Genomic DNA, 23,245 nt, shown 5'->3' with positions numbered 1-23,245 from the left:
CGCAATAAATATACAATTTTTTAATGGGTGGCCCTGTTGCTCCTAGGTCGTCCATCCGAATTTTTTAGACCGGAAGCTACAGACCTGCAGCAATGTGTATGGAATACAACCCGGGGTAAATCCCTATACAACCTCTTACTATCTAAATCATTTAATAAATTGGGTTGAATACCCTTTATAATAAATAATACAATTAATAATATACACTAATGTTTAATCTTAGAATTGCATAAGGTCAAAACGTGTACAGTTTAATAAAAAACCCACAAACACATTCATTTTATTTAGAATGTCACTTCATTACATTTACAACTGATAGTGTTTACTATTAATATTTCATAATGTTTTTTTCAATGATAATAAAGTGCAGCAAATACAAACATAAACAGTACATTATCGATTTTGATGTATAACAAATCATTTTATATACATAATACTTAAAAGTTATAAACAATTGAAACATGCATGTTATTAATCTTAAAGTTTACATACTATTTGACATATTTATTGTTAATTATTAAACCTTCTGTCAGTTTGTCACTATATATTCATTACTGATCTATTTTCGCATAGTGTCAAAGGATTTATATAGCGTAAGCATACTATGCCGAAATAGAGCACGGCGAATATTTTCAACGAAAATCTGTCAAGCACCGACAGCGGGATTCGAACTCACGACGCTAAAATCATTGATCCTAGCATGAAGCCAAACGCGTTACCGCTACGCTAAATTAGTCGTTATTATGACAATCGGTATTTAGGTATATAAAACGTAGATATGTACGACTGACATCAAGCAATTAAAATTATTCATTTTTCCAAAAAAAAATTCATTATTGACGGTAATTTTAAAGTTAAAGTTTCCTATAAACTTTTAAACAAATTGATTGAACATTTTTCAAAGAAATTCTACATGAGAATCACAAAAACGCTTTTTTAAATGACGCTTGATAAAGAATGTTCAAGAAAAAAAATTCACTGAGATTTCGTCTGCTAAACATTTCGAGTTTTCTCGGTAAGGCCAAACGTCTCTCTGTTTCTTGAAAAGAACATAAATCTTTGTTGACTTTTTATTGTACAACAACTTGTTGATTAAATAAACAATCAAATCAATTGATTACACGTAATTTGAAAAACAACAACAAACGCTTGCTTTTCCGGTGATTATTTTAAGGGACTTGTCAACACTCGAACGTCAGAGCTACTTATAGCAAAGCACGTCAGTACATTTAACAGTCGGCATAATAATAACAATAGTGTTGTGTTGTGCATGTACTATGCCTAAATAGTAGTCAGGGTTTGATACATAGTGCACTCGCCTCCGGCTCGTGCACCATGTATCAAACCCTGACTACTATTTAGGCATAGTACATGCACAACACAACACTATTATATAAATATAACAAAGCAAAAACTTGTACATGGCCAACCGTTTACTTCGAGCACTTGCAGTTCATACTGATTGGAATTATACTGATTTACAGACTATATGCTACTTCACAAATGTGATCGTTAATGCAAAGCATTTTGTAACATCTTTTGACGTATGAGATGCAAACAGTTGCCAGTATATCAAAACAATAAAACAAAAGTAACAGCTGAATTAGTTTTTCAGATAGGATTTTAAAACGGAATCCAGTTCCTTTGTTGAAATCATTTCTTTAAAAAGAAGAGTAAAATAATTTTAAAGTTTAACTTGTACGTTGACAATTTAAAATTTCTGATTTAATTTTTGACAAACATATTCAATTACTGAGTATGGTAACAATGTTTACCAACTGACTGATTAATACGAATGTATTTTTTTTATTGTATAAGCAAGTTATGAAATATACAATTTTACAAAAATTTTATGTTTATATCTTAATTGAAATTTGCTGAAAACTTAAAGAAGGAGAAAAATTGAATAGATTACTGTGACCTACTTTTGAACAAAGATATAACGATGTTGCAAAATACACTGACTATATAGTAAAACAAGGTCACTGTGACCATAAAATAGGGATGTGAAGATATTAAAATGTTTACATAGTAATATCACTAAAATTAAACAGTTTTTTTAGAGGAAAAGATTCTTAAACAATTTTCCTATATATTTCTTATTGAAATTTGAACACCTTGGTCATATGTATTAGGTCAAAGGTCATGGTTTGAATTTTTTTTTTTTAAATTGGTCAAACCATTTTAACTCCTAGTATATGACTTAAAATGAGAATGCTTGCATAGTTATATATCAAATTATAGCATTGTAGCTCTTGATGGGAATATTACTTTTCCAATATATTTCTCTCTTAAAGGGTTAAACCATTGAGACCCCAATGTCAGATTTGTTTATAATGAGGAATCTACAATATTGAAAGATGACTGCATATTAATCTAAAAAATTATAGCATTGTAGTTTCTAAGAAGATGAATTTTATATTTCTATATCAAACTTATTTCAATTAAGGATCTATTCAGACCTTTTAGATCTCCGACAATAGATACAAAATCGTCCTTATGCAACTTTTTCTGTAAAGAGGATGAATTCTTTTTTGATTCGTAATCGATATTTTTCTTTGCCAAACGAATCGATCAATTATGCAAAATTATTTTCCACATTTCCAATAGTTGCATCGGAAAATCGATGCGTAATTACATTGTTACTTTTTTCCCCGTTTTATATCACATAATCATTTCAGCGACACAAATCAAGTTTTAAGTGCATTTTACAAGTCGATATTCAAACTATGTAACATAAAATAAACGAAAACCAAAACGAACGACAAGTTGGTTGTTACATCAGACGATCTTTAGAGTAAACACATACTTTTTTCAGTCCGGAGGGAATATTGAATAACAAAATAATCGTTACAACATATACATTGAGGTGGAATAACACACCTGAAACAAGAGGCCCAGGGGCCAAAGCGCTCACCTGAGCAACAATTGCCTTAATTCTGATCAAATTAGCATTACAGTATCAAAATATCTTGACAACTAAGTACGAGGGTCAATCAAAAAATACGAAGACAATGCGGCTGTCTATCGTATATTTTTCATGAAAGTCATACTTAACAGATTAATCTGTGCACCAATACTTATGTTATTGATATGCGAAGTTTTAGTCCATTTATTGAAACGGTATTTTTGTTACCCCTTTTTAAAATCAACATGTTTTGTCACCACGGCGCACGGTAACGTTCAAAACATGACGTCAAAATTAAACACGCACAGTTTATAGATATACTCCATCTATATATCACGCTTAGTCTCTTGTGCCTTTCTCCTTACAATTTAAAATGGCACTGAACCACTTAACATCTTATTTGCACACATTTGCTCAAGAATCATAAGTTAGTTCTTCAATGTTTTCATTTTCTAACCGTGTATATCTTAGTTCACAGTTAGGATAACCCTGAACGTTGGTTGACGTTACTTCTCTTATGACAAATATATACAGATATTCTACTCTCTTTCGGACTGTCTCATATTCAAAATACAATGACCACCACCCCCACAAAATTTATTACAGTTAAACACAAACTTGCAAATAATTGTTGACTTATTTTTTGCACCATTGAGCATTTTCACAGCTTGTATCGGCTTTTTCCTTAGTTAAATCCATTTTATTTGTACTTCTCGTTGCGCCGTGACGTCAGGCGACGGCGATGTTTTTAGTCAATTCTAAAGAGGACTATCTGTCTTTAGTTACTAATATCTGTTCGACAAAACAATGTATCCCGTCATTATTTGGAACATAGAATACCATGACTATACTAAATTTGAAGTTTTAATATAAATTGGTTTTAAGCCAAATTTATAGAGATTATACTTTCAACATTATATGCTTTATTGTTGACATAACACAAATTTTGACCGTGCGCCGTGACCTCATTTTTGCAGGATTAAATTCTAAATAATTCTTAGAAATAAAGAAATTTATTAACTTTTTTTCTTGCAAATTGTCTGAAACTATTGCTAAATTATGTCTACCAAATTTAGTAATGATATGACGTTAAGTAACATAGCTATGACAAAAGTCTTCGTATTTTTTGATTGACCCTCGTACAGTAGATCTTGATATAAAAACTGAAAATCTGCCAATTTTTATCCACTTTTTTTTTGGTAAATACCAAGCCCCTTTTGTTGTTGTACCTGTAAAAAGATTTATTCCTATATACCCCCTCCATTTCGTGGCCCCACTTTTTTCTAGGGAATCATGGTTTCATCAAACTTAAATCTTCATAACCTGTGCTTTCACACTAAGTACTGAGTTTTGGACCGAAAACTTTCCCAAAATATTTTTAAAGATTTTCTCTATACATTCCTATGTAAAAATTCAAACCCCCATCACGGCCCCGCCCTATCACTAGGGACTGTGATTTCGCAAACTTGAATTTACACTATCCGATGATGCCTCTTCACAAGTTTAAGCATTCCTGGCCAAATAGTCTTTAAAAAGAAGATTTTTAAAGATTTTCTCTATATATTCCTATGTAAAAATTCATTCCCCATTGTGGCCTCACCATACCCCTAGACTATTATATAAACAAACTTGAATCTATACGATCTGGGGTTGCTTCCACTCAAATTTGGGATTTCCTGGCCAAATAGTTTTGAGAAGAAGAGTTTTAAAGATTTTCTTTATATGTAAAATTTATCCCCCATTGTGGCCCCGCCCTACCCCCAGGGACCATGATTTGAAAAAAAACTTGAACCTACATTATCTGAGGATGGTTACACGCCAATTTGAACTTTCTTGGCCAAATAGTTTTTAAAAGATTTTTTTTTCAAAGATTTTCTCAATATATTCCTGTATAAAAATTTATCCCCTAATTGTGGCCCCACCCTACATTTACCCCTGGGGACCATGATTTGAACAAACTTTAATCTACACTATCTGAGGATGCTTCCTCTCAAATTTGAGCTTTCCTGGCCTAATAGCTTTTGAGAAGAAGATTTTTAAAGATTTTCTCTATATATTCCTACGTAAAACTTGACCCCCCAATTGTGGCCCCACCCTTCTCACAGGGACCATGATTTGAACAAACTTGAATCTACACAACCTGAGGATGTCGCTACACCGGTTTAAGCTTTTCAGGCGGAATAGTTTTTGAGAAGAAAATTTTATAAAAATACCAACAAATTTTCAATAATTCTCAATTATCTCCCCTTTAATTTCATTTGAACAGACGTGAATCCCCTTCACCTAGTGGTACTTTGTGCCAAATTTGATTAAAATCTGCCCATTGGTTCTTGAGAAGAAGATGAAAATGTGAAAAGTTTACAACGACGACGACAACGACGACGACGACAACGACAGACAACGGACAAATTGTGATCAGAAAAGCACACTTGAGCCTTTGCCTCAGGTGAGCTAAAAAGTCATTCAAATTTAAAGTAAATTATTTGATTATGAAAGAAATAATTGTAAATAAACTGTACATATGTCAAATAAGCAAAACATTTGCAACTGAGGATAAGAAATTAATATCTCAAAAAATTCAATCCAGTAAGTAACAAAAAAAGCCCGTGGAGGGTTCGAACAGAATGATCACAAGCCCGACACGTTATCATCTCGGCTATGAAGTAAGTAACATGTTGCCATCGATAAAATCCTTTTCATAAAAGGAAATGCCGTTTCTATCAGATGTCAGCCATTTTGTGATGATGTGCTTTTCCACCTTAATACACTGTATCTAAATTTGTGATAAAAAAGTTCAACAGTCGAAAGCTTGAGGGCAAAGATAATATAATTTTGATAAAATTGTAATGCACTTATATGATTAAAAAACTTTCTGTTTAAGAAACTTTTGAAGATTTACCATTGCGCAGGCAGGTTATTTATATTCAGGTGCATGTTTATTTCTGATGGCGACTTCACAATGTACGTTAAACCTACAATAGACTTTATTTAGTTTAAACTGGACCATGTTGCACTAAAATTCTGAGCACCAGTTTGGAACAGCATAATTATATAGTAACGTCAGCAACAATAGAAGTTACGACAATGCAATAGGATGATTTGATTGAATTTCTCTATGATAATAGAACAAACGTTGAATAGGACCAGTTATCGACATACAGGTTAACCTATTTCATAACTCATATCAACTAACATGTTAAAACTGACTATTTCTGATCATACAAAATTATGTTTTTCTACCGAAAACATTTACATCTGCATAAGGCAAGGGCTAGCTTCGTCAAAGGCATTAAGAGAGATACGTTAATAAATTGAAGCTTCACGTTATATATTGTGTAATGAAAATGCTATTGGGATTTGACAATATTGCGCCTGCCAAATATAATTAAGGTCTTCCGTTTCCAACGGAAGACCTTATTGTTTTTCTTCGGTTTTTTTTTCTCATTCTTCTCCTTTTTTTTTCTTACCGATTTTGTGTCAGCGATTACTCGAAAACTGTTTGATCGATTTTAATAAAATTTGCAGATCTTATTGACATTACTTTTAACTTGATCGGAAATTATTTTGGTTGATGACGTCATTTCCGTTTTTGAAATATCGACGTTTTCTTGATTTTCAGAGTGTCGGCTTGTCCAAGAGAGTTATCAAAAACTATAAAAGATATTAAGTTCAAAATTTCAGGAATGATAGACAAAAGATTGTAGATATGTAATAAGGCATTAATAAATTTCAGGCACAAAAGGCGCTAAAGCTCGGTAGGGCTCGAAAAATGAGATGAAAAAAGCGTTGTGATTTTGCTTGGTTTTCTTAGATTATCTTTTTTCTCACAAATATTTTGTTAAGACGTGTAGAAGAACAAATATTTATATTTACAAGACCTTTAGTTTGACACCTAGAAAAAGGGGCTGGCCCCTCAAATTAAGGACCTAGAACCCTTCAAAGTTTTCACTTTATAACTCAAAAGCGGTTAAGATTTCGATATGGCTGTCGCGGCAAAAGTTGTTCATTATGATCTTATTAATGTCGTTACAATAATATTTTGTTCGGGTATTGCGTAATATGAGTGTAAAAAGCCAGACTTGTTACCATGTATTTGTGTTTTATTTGGCAAATAAACGGGGTATTTGTGCGTATAACTGACATAAAGGGTACCGGTTTACACACGAAAAGTGTTTAAACAGTTTAGTTATTTTCTAGTGAAACACATTATGGATAAAAGAACTGTTTCTATGCAATGCATTTGAGTCGCATTTAAAATCTAGCTGTATACCGAACTGTGTATGTTAACAATTACGTATCCGATCCCTTGCCGCAGCCGAGGAAATAGGTCACGAATGGACTAGCGAGTGGTCTGCCGTTATCTAATACACAAGATTTGCGTCTTGCTGTAATGCACACATGGGTTTTTTTTATGTAGCTGCAAACACAAAACTTCCGATTTTAATGATTTTAATAGTAAATAAAAAAGATTATACCTTTACCTAATACCATAGACAGTGTACTAGCTTGCATTCGGAAAGTGTTTAAACAGTTTAATTCTTTTCTAGGGAAATATATTATGTGTATAAGAATTGCTTCTATGCAATGTATTTGAGTCGCATTTAAAATCTTGCTAGCTGTATTCCGAGCTTCATGTATGTAAACAATTATACGTATCCAATCCTTGCCCGTGGCCGAGAAAATAGGTCGCGGCTGGACTAGCGAGCGGTCTGCCGTTATCCAATACACAAGATATACGCATTGTTGTAATGCACACACGGGTTTATTTATGTAGCTGCAAACACAATGAATTCAGATTTTAACGATATTAAAGAGTAAATAAAAAAAGACTATATTATTGCCTACGAAGTATTGCTGTTTTGCTCTCGTAATTGAAAAAAAAATAGATAGTATGGCTGTCATTGAAAAAAAGGCGTTCTTTGTGTTCTTGTCTATGTCATGAAACAGTTTTATTGTTGGAAAATAAAATTCAGTTATCAAACTGCAAACGTTAACAGTTCAAACCCACCACGTTGAGTGTACATTTTCATAACACGGGCCGAGGAGATGCCGCGCTAGTGGACAGCCGATTCACTGTAGGACACATGCTTCTCGTGTTTATACGTTATCACACATTCCAATGCCCATTGATTCGTTGTTATTTTCATTTCCAATTATATTGGTTAACGATGCATCAAACCATTGATTTAAATCATAGTTCGTATAATAAAGGAAAAAAAGCTGCCATCAATGAATATAATACAATTGTACGTTTTACAGTCGTACGATTTGAAATGTAAATAAATTCACTTGTGTCCGTTTGTGACATTTTGCTGCTGAGAATTAAATGCATTACACTACCAATTTCAACAAAATATAGGCGATATTCACATATCTATGATAATGTGATACTTCATTTGGCTAACAAAATATTAGAATTTTTATGAGTTATGAGAGAGAGAGAGAGAGAGAGAGAGAGAGAGAGAGAGAGAGAGAGAGTGTGTTAAGCAGGATGTAGTAAGTAAAAGTTGAAATATATTTAAAAAGCGTTCGAGATAAGGCAGCTTAAGAAGTCCAATGTTACATGCTTGCGGTAGGTACGGGCACGATAAAACAAACCATTTTTAAACAAGTTGATGTTTTATTTACATTCAGGCCGTAAAATAATAAGGGTCACAATATTGTATAACCTCTTCGCAGTGGTAGTCAGATTCATTAAAAAGCAAACTCATTGCTGATTTTATTCATTTATTAATTATTTTTTTTTGATTCTGAAAGAATATGTGAGTTTTAAAAATGTAATGTACATGTACATTCATTGTAAAAGTTTTGACTGTATTCGGACAGTTGAAGATCGAGTGGCGAACACTAGACTTAGTAGATTAATTGTCTAATACAAATCGAATTGGCTTTAAAATTTGCATATTCAAGCACACTTAAATAGTTTATTCATAAATTATATATAATTATATTAATAAAAACGTCTGTATGCTGTATTATGTATTTGCTGTCTGATTAGGACTGTTCTTCCCCAAAAAGAAGCGCGCTCGGCGATCGCGTAAAAAACGTTCTGTAAAGTACAACACCTGATTGGAGTACATGCTTATAATATATACATTTTTTTTAAAATGTGTACGTTTAACTAAGCGAAATTGTAGATGTCATGGAGTCAATAGGCAAATCAAATTCGCCAATCAGGCAATATCAGTTATCTAATGCCTATGACTGATAATTTTACAAGGTAAATTAATACATGTAAATATGAGTTTTAAAGCAATCCCTGCTCCCGTGTGAAAAGCTCCCGTTACCTGCATTCTTTTATTAACGATTTTGTGCACACATTTATTCGGAAATGGCTCAAATTTGTTACACGGGCCCGATAAGAAGATGAAAGGATGACCCCTAAAATTTCTTTCCGAAATATTTCAAGAACGGTCTCAAATTTCAAACACTGGTTGAATAACTTATAACTTAATTTGTACAAATTTTATGTGCATGAATGACAATGTTCCTGTAACTTAACAAAAAATGACACTTTTTGAAATGTAAAAGTTTCTGAATTCATCATTAAAATTAATAATGTTAGACGGCCCATGCAGCAAGTTTTTCTAGTCGAGTCTTTCGTTCACCAGCGCATCGATTGTGAACATTTCAGCGGGGTTTGGGGTTGCAACAAGAGGGTGAAACGACCACGAATTTTGACAGATTTGGCTACAAAGAGTTTAAAAGAGATGGATACAAAACACAGGTGCGATTATATTTTAAGAGATAAAAAATGATTAATCTGTTTGCCATAAATACCAATTTTTATCATAAGAATATTTTAACATATGGATCCGCCGAATATTTCCATTTCCCTTCATTGTTTGGTGCCTAATTTGAAATAACGTTTCGAGGTATAATAAGTTGAGAAATTTCTTCAAGCTGCATGTTCCGATTTTTCGGCCATTACAGTATCAAATAATTTTCCTTGCAAACCTAATGAATAATCTTACAAATTTATAGACGTATTTAAACGGAAGTGCTCTCCTTTCAACGTTAGAAATATTCAAAGTAAATAAAAATAAATTTGGGGCATACAAAAACCCCCCAAAATACATCATTGGAATGTTTAAAAAAGGAAACCGTTGGGTTTCATCCTCCGAATGATTGAGTTTATTCATCCTGCATGTTTTGCAATGATTATAAACAACGTAAACATCAAAACTATTAATGAACAAATGTACACTGCTTTATTTTTGTTTAAATAGTCATGCTGTATATTTTATATGTTATAATAGATTATATAAAAAAAAACAGATGTCAAAGTCGTAATACAATCATACTAGCTTCGACGTAAGGGGCCAGTTTAAACACGCGGCGAAAGAACGCAAAACCCTTTTATGTCGATTATTTTGCGAATACACAACAAAACTTGTCTAATCCGGCGGAGGGTGGTTCTGAAAAAAAAAATGGCCGGATTAGGCAACATCCGGTTTAGAGGATATTGTTGCAAATTAATTTCAGCATTTAATGCAGTAGGTCCTGATCGTGTATTCTTGCAAAATGTTCAATTGTTCTGAATTATATTAGATTTCATCGATCTTATTTACGGTACAAATTTTCATTTTAAATATTTTTTTTCAAACAATAAATCCATAACGGAATACATACGATGGAAATCCTTGAATTAAATCGTCGTTATTGATAATCTTTCAAACATCCGATTTACCTGAAAAGTGCATGCTTAACCGTAAATTGTTAAACAAAACATTAACAAGTCAACAGGTGGCTGAAATACCTGATGGCGAGAACTGTTTTGATGCAGGGAAACAATAGATAAATATTAATATAAATGAGAATTTTATATAAAAAAAAATTGAGCATTTTGACAGAATAATATGCAACTCTGTACGTGTAGCCATGCAACGGGGATAACAAACGATATCGGCAGTCTTACTCCCGCAGTATCCTGAATCACGGCCTGAAAAAAATTGGGTGAACTATAATCTAATTATCCAATTGCAATTCATAACAAGACTTTACGGTATTAACTGAAAAAAGTTGCTTCTTTGGATCTATATTAACAGTTGTTTAAATCAATAGCAACGACAGAAAAATTGGTCAATAATTGAGCATTAATATCTCGCAGAAGGCCGATCGATCGATAAGTGGACGGACTACGGGAGATAACTCTCACTAATAATATGCAGTAGGCTTTTTCATTGCACCGGTTAACAGAATAGATAGGATCCGGATTGCACAAATTTTTTTAAAACAAAAATGATGGGAAAATGTCAAGGGGCTGAATAATGTCGCCGGATTGAACAGCATGCCGTAATAAACAACATCCGGATTCAACGAGTTTCAACAAGTACATAATTTTTTCATTGAAATATGGCTTAATTGACAGGGAAAACTACATGTACTGCAACGTATATTATTGCACACATACTTAGCATAACCATCGTTTAAAAGCGTACAATTATTTTATTGAAAATCGGACCAAGCAGCTTTTTATGTGTAAGACACTTTATTTGTCATGTGCATGATCATGTGCATTAATTATTTTCAATACCTGCTTATTCTCCACAATGATCTCCAATTCCATTCACAACTGTTGTCATTCAAAATCACATGAATTAAACAAAATTTAAAATTTTGTGTCGATCTCAACTGTTATGTATTCAAGAAATCTATTGATTTTAACATGTGTTACGTAATTAGGTAATAACGTTTTTAGGGGTCAAACTTCATTTACAAATTACCATTTTTCCTTCGTTAACATTCACAGGATCGAAAACAGATTTCCTACGGATATTTATAATGGAGAATGTTTACATCTTTTCTCACTTCGGAAGTCTTTCGGAATATCTAGCACACTTTTTTAAAGTTATCATCCGGGCTTTATAATGGCTGATGCAATGCAAAATCCCCGTAGACGTTCTTTTTTTAGCCGTGTATTAAAACCTGACAAGCTAGAGGGGGCGTTTCAAAAGGGAAATCTTGGGATTTGTTCATACTATCGAATGAACATCGTCTGAATCAAGAGATATTTACAAATATCAAATAATTTTAGAGAATGTGTGGCAAAAATATCTTGGGACAGACTTTAGGTATAATACGTTTATATATCCTTACAATATAATGATTTTCTCATGCGTTACCTAACTAGGGATATTAGGGGCCAGAGGTAAAAAAGTTTAATCTTGTCTTTTTCAATTGAAAGAAATGCAAGTATTTAAAAAAGCAACGTAAGAGAACTTATAAAAAGCATTACAGGTAAGCATTAGTACTTCACTCCTATTTCCATATCATGTTTTGTTGTCGAAAATTAAAGTCGATGACGTGATTTACCTTTTAAAAATCGGACGGAAGACCTCCTCGTTGCTCGCAACGAGATCGTGTCTAGTTCTATTTCTTGTTTCATCTTCAAATTATTATCAGGATCAACTCAAGCCCTATTGCGCGATTTCATTCACATTGAAAATGGTTTTACAGAGTGTTTTTAAAAGCTAAAAATCAATAAAGGTAACATTGCCTCTGATGTTAGAATTAGTGTGTATATTTCAAAATATTTGGTAACATTATTATAAAACAGTTAATAATAAGAAGATTTGATTTTTTTTCTTATGAAAAGCAACGTTTTTCAAGTTAGTGGAAAATGAAACAACTCATCCAATATTTGAGTTGATCCTGATAATATTTTGAAGATGAAACAAGAAATAGAATTATATTTGGCAGGCGCAATATTGTCAAATCCCAATAGCATTTTCATTACACAATATATAACCGAAAACAGGGTTTATGTAAATTTGTCGATGGAAACTTGCTACCAAAAAATAGACATTGAGTTGAGTTATAGTTAAGCACGAAATATTGAATTTCATTATTGCGTAAATGACGTTTAGGAACAAACAGTGAAGCAGCCATTTTACTAGTCATTAGGTGGAACAATGGTGAATACAACGCATAAACTGAGCTGATAAACACATTTATAATTCCTGATATTTGAATGTCATTTTATTTCTTTGTCCTTTTAAATAGAGGTAAAGATAACACTGAGTATGTTAACGGTGTTGAATGTTTGATTTGTTGTAAAAATATACTATTCTACAGTATCAGTATTGCATAAAACTGATCAAAATCGTGATGGACGAAGATAAACTATACAGTAAATGTAATTTTTTCTGTGGTTTAAGAGTTTTAATTGCTTGCTCGTTTAAAATCAAATTAAATCGGACAGTTTAGGATGTTCGGTGTTGTTAGTTATTTTATTTCAAGGTTGGATTTGTGTTTTTACTGAAAGGTATCATTAATTTGCAATTTTATCTTTTTATTTTAACAAGTTTGTCCTTTCTTTTCGATGTTTAAGACATTTTTTATACACTGCCTGATTTTTATACTGTATTATTTATCTGAAACATACTTATGAATGTGTTCTCTGTTAATAAATTCTAAATGACAGTTCTGTATTATCAAATTGCATTTTAAGAAGAACAGCTTGTGAGTTATAAATACTTGCCTCTGATGGACAAGTATTATTACTAGCTGTCGATTCTCCATCAAAGCCTACAAATCCATTTGTAAAACACTGAACTAAAAATTAGTTTCATCTTTATTATACCCTAATAACCAGTAAGTAAATCTATTTACCAGGATTGGTGTTGGGCCCTTGCTTAACTTGGACGTAGCTATTGATTTTTATAGGTTGTATTGCTTCCCTGTATTAGTATTACCTGCTTGGTTTGGATACTTCTGCATAACACGAAAGGGCTGATTGGCTTGCTTAGTACACTGGAAGCGACCACAGGATGAATGACGATCTTTAAGTTCTCCTTAAAGATAGCTTAAAGGTGCTTAAAGGTAGCTTAAAGACGACCTTTTTCCACATTTGCCTTCCATTATTAGAAAAAAATCTATTTTAACACAGATTATTTATCAGGAATTGCAAAATTCTAGAATAGTGGGGCCATTTATTAAACCCCATTTCTCGAACATTCAGGTCTCCCCTATCGGTATAATACCTAAAACAATCACTAGGGGAAAACCTTTTAATATACTACTTGTTCTTTCAAAAAGGGGATTCTATTAATCATCATATCCCACAAGAACTTTGGACTGAGCAATGCCAATCAGTTCACACGGCAATGGATATTATAAAACAATTAAGGAGAGGTGATTTTTTAGTTAAAACAGATACTTGTACAGGGTTATTTTCGCCCCTAGTTATTAACGCCCCTCTTCACTTGGATACTATTTTGCCTCGTCTTGAATTCACCCAGACATAGTTGAGTTTAAAGAGAGACAATATGAGACATTGGAATTCGTCCAGTCTTAAATTCGCATACTTACAACGAGGGCAAAAGGGGCGAAAATAAAAACGGAGGCGAATATTTACCTGTATACAGTATCGAAAAGGCATACAAACAAATTCCTATGAATCCTGATGATTTCGAACTTTGGTAAAAAATCATTATCATTTAGATAAGACCACCATTTGAACAGAGCTATGCATGTAATTTAAAAACAAATAAATTAATATTGCACTTCAGTGAATTTTACACCTAAGTGTTCAGTTTCCCACTGTGTTTCCATCTTATACGAATGTCTCTTTCTAGGTCCACCACAGTCGCCCGATTACTATAGCACTCTTCTAGTTTTTCATGTCATAGGAGAAGATAGAGTCAATATAGCTGTAGATTTGCCTTCTCGGTTTCCCCATTTGGACGAAGAGCTAACAACAGTCCCTCTTTCTCAGTACGGATTTAAGTCAAACCGCTGAATTATAATTTCGCAGCTTGCTCAGCAAATCCACTACTTCAGCTTACAAGTCAAAGTTCCAATCGTGTAAACATTTTGTGAAGTTGTCTTTTCCTAAAGAATCCCCCTTTCCACCGTCCCTACAGTATCTTTCGGCTTTTATTGCTCATTGTTACCTACTTATATATAATGATGTCGATTATTTCTTTTACCCAGCATCAAACCACTGATGCCCTGCCCTCACATCACCATAGATGTCGATTATTATTTTAACCTAGCATCAACTGCTGATGCCATTTTTTTTCATATCGCCTTAGATGTTGATTTGTATCATATAACCAGCATGATTTTTTTTTCATTCATCAACCATTGATGTTGATTCTTGTTTCAAATAACATCGTGTACATAATTATTTTTTCTTTATCAATGATCATGAATATTGTGGTTCATTATTTGTATGACTTTTTTAGTTGTAAGTAGTTGTTAGTTTTTTTTTTCATTTTGTATGCAGGCATTATTTCATTTACCTAGATGCTTTGCTTGTTCAACTCAACACTACATTACCCCCCCCCCCCCCCTTGCACCCACTTCCCTTTTTTTACCCCCTACCATAACTTTTATTTTTGAGGACAAACATTTTCCAACCAGGTGGCAATTATCATAAGGTACATTTGACCCATAATAAAAATGTTTTAATATAGAAATGTTCCCTATTTTCTTTATTGTATCTTGTATGTTTGTGTAACTATTTCTGGAACAAAATGCACAAAAAGGAACTAATAACTTTTTGTCACTATAAAACCAATTTCGTCGCAAGGAAATATTTTCTATCACTTGATAATCTGCTTCGTAAATATTCACACTTACCACGGCAATGAGCGAAATATCCATCTTGTTAAGGTTAAACATATTTTACGTAACAAATCACTTTTCAAAAAGAAATTTCTTTTGATGTATGATCTACTCAAATACATGCTATGACATGCCGCCGAAGAGGAAATGCAGGTTATACAAATCTATTTCAAGTATGCGTGTTTTTTTCAAGTTCAATCGATCTTTCTAACATTATAATGTAAGTGTTTAACATATTTAGTTAAGGTCTTCCGTTTCCAACGGAAGACCTTGTACTGATTCTGTTGAAAATTCTTCATTAGGGTTTTCCGTTTTCAACGGAAAACCCTTTTGTTATTCTACGGTTTCTTTTTCTTTATTATTATACTTTTTTTTTCTTTTTCTGACTTTTTTGGAGCGTTATTTCTCAGAAACTATTCAACCGATTTACACCAAATTTTTAGGAGTTATAAAGCATCAATGTCGCTACTGATTATTAAAATTTTAAATGATTACGTCACTTCCGGTTTCAGATATGGACGATATTGTAAATTTTTAAGGGTCATTTTGTCCACGCATCTCCTCTGAAACTAATCATGATAAAAGCTTGAAATTTGCAGGGATTGTGGATGAATGTCTGTAGATTTCCCTCCATGCTTCCAATTGCGAAAAATGCGCAAGGCCTAGAAGCTCGCCTGAACCTGAAAATTAGCACCATATTTTTTCACAAAATTTTCGCACATTTTCCGTAATATCTTTTTACGTATAAATATTTTGTTAAAAGATGTAATGTAAAAGCTGTTTCAATTTGCACGGGCTTTTATTTGATATCAAGAAAAAGGGGCTGGCCCCTCAAATTAGGGGCCAAGAGGGCTCTAAAGTCTATTTGCAATAACTTTTTAGTGAACAATAATTTGTTATCAATTATAGGAGCAAAAATGTTCATTGTACAGCTGTTTATCTATACAGTGCCATACTTAAGTCATATATTACGTAATAAGGGGTTTCAAGGGGCCAGAAGTTCAAAACTTTGATCATTAATATCTGAAAAAGGAGAAATATTTTGAAAAGCAATGTAGAACAAAAGTTATTCAAAATAATGTTTTGTACAATATGGTACCTTAAATGTTTTTGTTTATGAGCCCATTTAGGAGTTAAAGGGTCGGCCCCTAAAACACATTTGTACAGATATCTTAAGAACGGTAAACATTTTGTGAACACTTGTTAAACAAAATATGTTTATATTTACAAGACCTTTCATTTGATGTCAAGAAAAAGGGGCTGGCTCCTCAAATTAGGGGTCAAGAGGGCTCTAATGTCTTCTTACAATAACTCTTTACTGAACAATATTTTATTATTAATTATAGAAGCAAAAATGTTCACTGTACAGCTTTTAATCTATACATTACCATACCTAAGTCATATATTACGTCATTAGGGGTTTCAAGGGGCCAGAACTCAAAACTCTGATCATTAATATCTGAAAAATGAGAACTATTTTTAAAAGCAATGTAGAACAAAAGTTCTTCAAAATAATGTTCTTAACAATATGATACCAAAAATTTTGTTGTAAGTGGCCCCGGTAAGGGGTTAAAGGGTCGGCCCTAAAATGCATTTGTACAGATATCTCGAGAACGGTTTACAATTCATGAACACTTGTGGAACAAAATATGTTTATATTAGCGAGACCTTTTATTTGATATCAAGAAAAAGGGGCTGACCCCTCAAATTAGGGGCCAGAAGGGCTACTAAGTCTTTTCATAATAACTCTTTTTTGACCAATAATTTGATAATAATCATCAAGCAGCAAAGAAGCTTTTATTAAACCCGTTTTAAAATCGGACGATGCATTACAGAGATATCGGGGTTTAAAAATTATTTTTTTTCCGGAAATTTTGATTCCGCGTCCTTGGTTTAAAAAATAGCGTTATGTTTAAAGTAAAATTAACTCGTACCAAAAATAATTGTTAAGTCGTACTTCAACACATTCGGATTTTTTTTGTTAAGTCGTTCTTGAAATCGGAAAGGTGTTTGTTAAGTCGTACTAAAAATCATTCGTATTTTGTTAAGTCGTACCAGGAATAATTCGATTTTTTTTCATCTTTTATATTTAAGTTACTCTTGTTATTGGTTTAAGAGCTCTGCTTCTTACAGGAACTTCCAGCTTTACTTCCGACATTAACGGAAGACCCTACTCGTTGCTTTGCAACGAGCTTTGCTCTAGTTATTATTTTTCTTCTAAACGTTTCTTTAAACTGTAATATCTCGCTTGTTTGTCATTAGATTTTATTCAAATTTTCAGGGTTTATTGGAAATGACAATAGCTTACTATAGCACAAAATATTGTGAAATCGCTACTTCCGGTTTTGAGTTATTTCCCTTTGAATATTTTTTTAGTGGGTCTTGTGTACCTGCAAAGGCTCCGAGTTGATCCGTAGCAAGTAGTTTTAATTTACGAATCTTTAATGTAGACATCTTGAACGTTGTCCTCCTATTTTTACATGTTTGATTAACCCGCGTATACTTTTTAAAAAATTACATCGAAATTTATGTTTAAAAAAATGTTAAATTTTGCTTATATCTTTGTTCAATAACTTTTTAGTTGTAAATTTTTTCTAGACACATATAGAACAAAAGTTTTTGCAGAATATTAAGAGCTTTCATTTGATACCATAAAGAATGAGGGGTCTAGATCCCTTAAAAGTCTTTGCTTCATAACTCTAAAACGGTAAATTTTTCGATATGGGCGTTGCTGCAAAAAATGTTTTTTGTGACTTTCTTGATCTCATAGAACTGTTTTTGTGTTCGGGTATAGCATCATATGACGGTAAAAAGTAATACGTGTTGACCAGTACTCGCGGCAATTTGGCCAAGTTAACAAAACTCTCCCTCGCCCGCGGCCGAGAAAATCGGTCACCATGGTCGCGACTGGGCTACCTAGCGGTCAGCGGTTATCTAATACACGAGAGTTGTGTCTCTCATATAGAAGTTTATTTAGCCGTGAACTCAAGAATTGTTTTAGTTTTGATTACACATAAAAGTTTATGGACTAAACGATTGGGTATCATTTAAGAAATCGTTCAGTTAATTAATAAAAGCAATGTCATTCTCAATCTAAAGCAATATCAGACATAGATCAATTGTGCGTTTCAGGTTTAAAATGAAGAACTTCTATTTGATTGAATGTGGTCATTATACTGCAAACCTTTCAAATCTTCCTGGGTTCTGAGCTGTGCGTGTCTGTGCGTTGTACCTTTACGTAATCTATCCTTCGTCCACGGCCGAGGAGATCAGCCACGGCTGTACTACCTAGCGGTAAACGGTTATCTAACACACAAGATTCGCACACCGCGACGCACATTAACATACATATGTATATAGCCGTAAATACAAGAACTGTTTTAATTTTATGTTATAACAGTTTTTCCATCTTGTATTTATTTAATTAAACATTTGAGTGTAAGTGAATATTAATGATCGATATTACTCCAAATCGGAAACATCGTTAGACATAAATTAATGGTTGGTTTGTATATTTAAATTTTTTTTAACCCCCCCCCCCCGACAATCATCCCCCGCACATGGCCGAGGAGATCCAGCGCGAGTGGATAAGTGATTCTCGGTCGGCTCGTGTTCTTCTACATATACATTATCACGCTTTCATGTTTCATATTTTGTACGGACAGAACTATATTTTATTATGTTTTCAACTATTATATAGGTTTAAGATGAAAAGATAAATTTATTTTACTTGTACAGTTGATTAAGCATTGATTTAATTATACGATAGCGTACAAGGTATAGTTTAAAAATCAAAGTATAATCAAAGTTCCATGTTACATCTTTGCGGTAGGTGCTAGCACGATAAAAGAATGTCCTAAAGTGTCCTGAATTGAGGCATTTGATGATTATTTTAAAGACTATTAACAACTTAAGATTAGATTCTATTTGTCACATATTAATCACTCTGTAATTTTTTAACTTGGTTGTTCGTTTCAGTGTGGAAGCAAACTCATTGCTGCGCCCCCCTCCCCCTCCTCCTCCCGCCCCGCTGACGAGTGCTCGCGCTGGATTTTAAATTGGCGAAAAGATATCCAGATCTGTCGAAAATCATTTTTGGTGACTTCTTCTTATGTGTAACATTTTGTCCTCAGCGTGTTTAATTTTCCCACCCGTGTGTTTATTCGGTCAGTCTGTGTTAATTCAATCGCCACGTGCGACCGAAGATCTTGTGTCGCTTCAGCGCACACAACTCAGAACATATGTAGTTAAGTAACAGTTGGAAGAGTGCTTTTATAAACTATTATTCGAAGTCAATCATCTTCACATTAAAATGTTAAATGGTAACCTGAGAATTTGGCTAATAAATGAACCTGTTGAACACTCTAAACTTCTATAGTTATGAACATAATAATTCATAATATATTATAATTAAAAGTTTGAAGTCAAAGGAAATTTTGTTCTTGGGAAATACGACTACATTATGCAATGCAGTCGATCGCCATAGAAATCATCAAAGTACTGCAAGTGTCGACAAATTTCTTATTTCTGTGAAGGACCATGATAATTCACTTGACTTGCAGACTATAATATAGCGACATATCTGCCTCCCAAAAATATATGCGCTTCTCAAAATTACACTTAAGTGAGATAGATGTGCGTTATTAGGGATTTTATGTATTGCTTATTGTATGAAAATTGATTAAAAAAAAACAACAAACTTTTAATTGAAGTTATGCATTATGAGGTTGTAATGCAGCTTAATTTACTTACAAGGTTAGCTACAGCCAATGGAATCATAATTTTAGGTGAACAATGAATACCCAATATATTAAAATTCAAGATAAATAGTTTCCAGAACTATAATTATTATACTATGCATGTGTATATGAAGGTTGCACCCTCATTTGTATAGGTCTAGGTGAGGAGGTAAAGGTGTATCGATGTACATACAATGTATGACTGCACATACGGATTCCGCACTGTGGCTAAAGACGATACCCATGATAGTCTTTTCATACGTCAATGCGCAGTTTGACCTAGAAACTGACCAGTTTCATAACTTCTTCGAATTTCTCTAACACGGACTGTCTAATTCCTATCCAGAATTCCAATTTACGCAAGCGCAATTGAAGTTATTTTCAATTTATTTAGCCAACCCACTGACATAAAAATAAGGATTTTGCATATTATTACATCGTCCAGAGAAGTAATATTCATTTCTGTAAATAAGGTTATTTAATTAACGTTACATAGCTGTGTCTCTATGAAACAGCACCATCTGGTGTAAAATTTAGATGCTCGCTTTTGCATAAATTCTCCCGCTAATCTTTTTTTTTAGCTGATTATATATTATTTTGAATGTCCAAGTCTACTCGTATCAATAAATAATATCAGACGACACACATTTCCTGTAGAAAAGTTCAGAGATGCCATCAATTTTGACTAATTACTTAATTTTGTCAGAACGTAACAATTATAAACTTGCACATAGTCTTCAAACATTTAGAGAGATTTAATTAAAGAAGTTATTCCAGAGAAAAGGTTACGTGTTTTGTAGGCGAGTTTGGTTTAAAAAAAAATACAATTCCTGACATGAATCATTAGTACATACTGTTTATGACAATGCTTGCTACCGTTTGAAAATTTAACTCGCCATTAAACATATCATTTTTTAAAAAAAAATTTATACGATTACACAAACTGTGTTCGACAAAGTTTTCCTAAAACATGTTCTTTCTTTCTTTTTCAAAACACGTTTTATATACAGGCTTTCAATCACAACACTTTTTTATAACAAAAGCAGAACTGAAAGTTTAGTAATTAAAATCGTTTGACACCATTTCACATATATTTTCAACCCGCAGCAACAACGGAAGATCTACTCGTGGCTTTGCCACGAGCTCTGCTCTTGTTTTACCTACGGTTTCTTTTATTTGAAATTAAGGTCTATATTTGACTTAAATTCACTTTACATTTTGATTCGACTTGTCAACATAGCCGAGTACATATGTACTCGCGGCAAGAATAGGTTTATAGCTTGTTACTAATTATAGTTGACTCTTCAGTAATTGTTGTCCTCATCATAGCTAAGCGATCTCTCCTTTTTAGTTAATTTCACCCATTTATTTAATATTTTTATTTATAATCATATTTTATGATAGGTACCTACTTATAAAACAAAGTTTTAATGTGTCAATATTCACGTACCTTGTGTATATGTTACAATTGTGTTAGGGTATGCAAAGACTCATTTTATTGTGGTCCTTTTTATGTTGCATCTCTATACATATTGTCTTTTACTTATTAACAATTTTTAATTGCCAATGAGTCCATGACTAATTAGTGATCTTCCCTCCTTTTTGGCCAACGGCGCTTCTTATCAAATGATAAGGAGAAGTCCTGAATATAGATGAAAATGAAGATTAATAAGGTTTTACGTCCGTGCGGTTTTATTCAATATAGAAAAGTGTATTATAAAACATAAAATAAAATGAAACTAGATGTGGCTCAAGGCCCTCACAAACAATGTCCCTAACAGTAATTTATACCATGTGAAAAATTCATAAATTCAAATAAGCTATAAAATAATATTCAATACCAAACCAAAAATTAAAAGAAATAGCTTGAATTAAGATTTATGCTTTCAATTATTAATTTTAATTCAAAATTATAAAAGAGACATTGAAAATATAAAAAGAACACAGACATCGAATATTAACATAACGCAAACACCTAATTTAGATCGGGCGTGATCTACTCACGGAATTGTAACTTGGCGCACATGAGTTATCACACAAATTGCGTACGATCGACAATATCTAAAAATACTTGAACATCTCCGATGAACAAGAACAATCAATCAATAGCTTACTTGCGTTTCAGACAATGCTAACATCACGTATGTAAGTCAATTGACAATAGCAGTCTGTAGAGTGACAGTCGTTATAAACAAAGAAAATATATTTTTAACATGTCGAGCCCGATTCTAATTTCTACTAATAATCTAACTACACAAATTTTTGCCTGCGTAACCGCTACGCTACATCATATGAGCAATTATAAACAAATTAAAATCATAAGACCTAAATAACATATTTACATAGTTAAAATAATAAAAGTGCAAATTATGATCAATCTAATGTTATATTAGGCAGTTACAAAGAATATTTAAAAGCAATTTACAACTCAAAATAATTAAGCCTAACATTCTTTATGCATAGAAACATTATTATAAAATTTATATATACCTATGTATATAGGTATCTATTCAACATGATAAAAACATGAGTAGTATAATAAACCAATAATAATTCCAATATAAAATAAAGTAAATAGTCATATTTACCTGAATATAGATGAAAATGAAGATTAATAAGGTTTTACGTCCGTGCGGTTTTATTCAATATAGAAAAGTGACCGACACGGGGACGCGTACCCAGTTTGCCGAAAATGCGATTTTGTAAGAATTAACCAATGAAATTCTTTCTTTAAATTATTCTTTTGTTTAGGGGTGTAAAAGTCACCAGCGCACATGTGTTCATACGAAGCGGGAATGATGATGGCTAATTGATTACGTAACAATTTGACAACACATTAGAGGTGATAGAAACTCGGACTATACTTAATCCGAACACAAAGGATAGCTAGCTTTGAGCAATCTAATAAAATCCTTGTTCATTAAACTTTTTCACCTACACAATTTACCTAACAGATCAATTACTTACAAGAGCAATAGATGACAAAACATAAAAGACATAGATTTTAGCAACCCTGACAGAAGGT

The 23,245-nt window shown here is 32.8% G+C and overlaps 1 long non-coding RNA gene across 1 annotated transcript; it reads right to left on the bottom strand.

Moving 5' to 3' along the window:
• Positions 1 to 9,855: 9,855 nt before the first annotated feature.
• Positions 9,856 to 11,166, bottom strand: LOC128161555 (uncharacterized). Its single transcript, XR_008240386.1, has 3 exons — positions 10,782 to 11,166; positions 10,541 to 10,598; positions 9,856 to 10,326 (listed from the first exon to the last, which is right to left on the bottom strand). It is a non-coding gene; the product is annotated as an uncharacterized LOC128161555 (long non-coding RNA).
• Between the last annotated feature and the right edge of the window lie 12,079 nt (positions 11,167 to 23,245).

The sequence above is a fragment of the Crassostrea angulata genome, chromosome 8 (assembly GCF_025612915.1).
Source record: "Crassostrea angulata isolate pt1a10 chromosome 8, ASM2561291v2, whole genome shotgun sequence".
NCBI lineage: Eukaryota > Metazoa > Mollusca > Bivalvia > Ostreida > Ostreidae > Magallana > Magallana angulata.
Note: the sequence above shows the minus strand (reverse complement) of the source record. Positions and strands in the feature narration are given on the sequence as shown.